Genomic DNA, 3,300 nt, shown 5'->3' with positions numbered 1-3,300 from the left:
AACAACGGATGAGATTAATACATTATGTATTATTAACAGTTTTCAACTGTTTTTAATAGAATAAAAGTTTCCCTAGAAGTTTCCGGTGGACATTTTTTTGGAATAGAAGAATTTTTTCAATTGAAGAACTTGAAAAAAGGACACTTTTTATTTTTTAAATTATTTCAGAAAAATTTATCACAAATTGTCCACGAAAAGTATCAAACATGAAAAATTTAAAAAAATCGACTGAAATTGTCGACTCACCTCCGATACCATCAAGCCAATGAGCAGCAGTGTGAAAGAACTTCGACTCAGCATTTTTCTAGCTTCGAACTATTAAAAGTTTACTATGAACGTATCAATTGGTAAGAACTGTTTGATGGACATGCGAATCGAACGCATCCCCTTATATACTCTTCAAGTGTGGCCACGTCGGTGGGCAACACGCTGTATGATTCAATCGACGTACAATGACGATTCTAATAAAAGTCCACAAAATATTATCGCACACATTTTTCAAGATAACAATGTCAGAACAATTAATGGAATTACAATTGCACCTGTGCACGTGTGTTTAATTTCGCGTTTCACATCGAATGTTTTGCATTGAAAATATCAGATGTTTACATTTGTTCTTTCATCACCTTCTTGAAACTACAAATTCAATGTAAAAATTTAAAAAGTAAATATCTTTCACTATTGAAGGTGGTGTTACTATGGCACGTGCCTGTTCAAATTTAAAAATGTTCACATCTTCGCTGCATGCACAAAACACATTCCGTTTCAAAGTCGACCCAAAGTTGACCACAGATCAACCGTCGCTTACATGATGTAAATTAGAATGAGAATGATCAAACGACATGACTCATACCTTTGCGTTACATTCAGGCTCACATGCCATGGTTGCGTTGCTTTGTGTTAGTTTATGCAAGGATATACGGCATCACATTTACTTTACATCACTCAATAAGGTATAGGTAGGATACGATGATATTGATACAAATCTACGCATTCCCTTAAAAAATTACAAGCGAATCTCATGCAAAATCATATCCATACTCAGTAACAATTTCCATAGAAATATAGACAGCTCCTCAATTAGTTTGAAATTCCAATGAACACACACGTAAAGAAATACTTACAATCCGAAACGAATCACATAAAAAAGAAAGAATTCTGTCACTGTCGCATTTCGTACCAACACAGCCAACTTTTTGTTTCCATGAAATAAATTCTTCGTAGTGGTAAAAAATCTATGGCACAGATTCGAGAAAAATATCACTAATACTGAGAAAAAACTTGTTCCGTGTGTGTCATAGGGCACTTGCAAAGAGCGAAAAATGTATTTTACTTTTCCGTACACAACGTGTCAAGGGAAAGTATAGGAATTGGTCCCGAAATCTTTTTTCGCAAAATTAGCTTAGATCATCATAAAAACTCATGAAACGTCGTCGTTGTCGTCGTTGTCGTCGTCGTCGTTGGTGTTTGTTAACACGATAACTCAAAAAATAATTGAGATAATCAAAATCTGGAAATGCCAAAAGTTTTGTATCCGAAAAACTTAGTTTAAGTTCGAAGATGAGCCATTTTCGATTTGATCCTGGGGTACTTGCCCTAAGAAAAACCTAAAAAAATGGCACTTTTGTATGGGAGGTACCTGTAAATCGACTCCGATTGGCTTCAAACTTTCTGGGATTTCATTTTTTGAGAGAAAAATGAGATTCTGAAAGTTTGAAACCAATCGGAATCGATTTACCTCCCATACAAAATTTTTGAAATTTTGACCAAAATTACCGATTTTTGGACAATTTTGTTAATTGATTCTGATTGGCTTCAAACTTTCTGAGGTTTCATTTTTTGGAGAAAAAATAAGATTCTGAAAGTTTCGTGTTGATCGCATGTGCAGAAGTTTGGTTTTTGGCTCTCAATTTTTTCCAAGAAAATTTCGACAAAAATTGAGGACAAAAAATCAAACTTCTGCAAATGCGATCAACATGAAACTTTCAGAATCTCATTTTTTCTCCAAAAAATGAAACCTTAGAAAGTTTGAAGCCAATAGGAATCGGTTTACGGGTACCTCTCATACAAAATTGTCGAAGTTTTAGTTAAAGTGACCGATTTTTCACTTTATTTTTATTATTATATTTTCACTGCCTTTACTTCAAGAAAATTCACAAAAAATAACCAAAAGTACTTACGGACAACGCAGGCCAACGGTACGGAAAAGTTCGGGATTACCAATGTAATTCTTTTTATATTTTATTAAGCACTTAGTTATTAGTTTATCAAGCACTTTTCAAGAAGTTTTTACCTAGCATTAAATTTTCGTTTAAGCTTTACTATCTAAATACGGTCAAATTAATTATAATGCCATCGTTAGATGGCGTTTGTTCTGGTCAAAAGCTTAAAGGTCCTCCGCGGTGTGCGTTTTTCATATTATCGCTAAAATTTTATCTCATTAACCCGCGTCCGCTGGAAGTGTCAATTTGACACTACACACGAAGAGTGTACGACACACATATGAATATGCATATGGAAAATATGTTATGGCTGTGCTAAATGATTGAAAAGCAAAGGGTGAACATAATGCATACCGGGCAACGCAGCCAACTTCACGTTGGTTGTCACTTGGTTACTACTGCAACGCATTGACGTATGCTTGTGTTCGAAAAAAAAAACCCAATGAACTAAAACCAAATGAAAATTTATTCCAAATAATTTGAGAGATATATTTTTTAATAAAGTATAATTTCTACTTATATTCAACCAAGTTTTAGATTAATCATAGTCTTTGTTTTGCTGCAACAAGACTTTGTTGTTTAGTCAGAATGAAAGTAGAAAATAATTGTGAACAATCCATTTCAAAGTCTTATTGCAGCGAAACCAGCTCTATGATTTTTTTTAAATTTTGCCAAATATAAGTAGAAAAGGTACTCTTTCAGGAAATATGTTTTCTAATTTTTTTTTTGAATCTACTTTTCATTTGGTTTTAGTTAACTTTAATCTGGTTATTTTTCAATCAGAAGCATACGTCAATCGCAATGCAAAGTGGCACAAGCTTGTACCATTTTTCGCATACACATGCGTATGAACGCAACGATTGTATGCAGAAAATGGGACATGCTTGTGCCACTTTGCGTTACGACTGACTGTAGTTGACCGGACAACCGCTTTGGCGTGGCGCTGTCAACAATGTTGCCCCATTTATTCACACTTTGTTGAAAAGAAACATCACAATGGCTCACTGAATCACTAAATCACTGACCAATTTTCATGACTCGTCCCGATATCGAACGAACGGGCAGACATATTTGAAAA

The 3,300-nt window shown here is 34.4% G+C and overlaps 1 long non-coding RNA gene across 1 annotated transcript; it reads right to left on the bottom strand.

The window, feature by feature from the left end:
- Positions 1-494: 494 nt before the first annotated feature.
- On the bottom strand, positions 495-2,316 carry LOC129571507 (uncharacterized). Its single transcript, XR_008688291.1, has 3 exons — positions 2,181-2,316; positions 1,125-1,235; positions 495-636 (listed from the first exon to the last, which is right to left on the bottom strand). It is a non-coding gene; the product is annotated as an uncharacterized LOC129571507 (long non-coding RNA).
- Between the last annotated feature and the right edge of the window lie 984 nt (positions 2,317-3,300).

This window comes from Sitodiplosis mosellana, unplaced genomic scaffold, assembly GCF_009176505.1.
Source record: "Sitodiplosis mosellana isolate CC-2019 unplaced genomic scaffold, AAFC_SMos_1.0 Smas_scaffold_2661, whole genome shotgun sequence".
In the NCBI taxonomy this organism is placed as follows: Eukaryota; Metazoa; Arthropoda; class Insecta; order Diptera; family Cecidomyiidae; genus Sitodiplosis; species Sitodiplosis mosellana.
The sequence above is the reverse complement of the archived record's forward strand: the minus strand, read 5'-3'. Positions and strand labels throughout refer to the sequence as shown.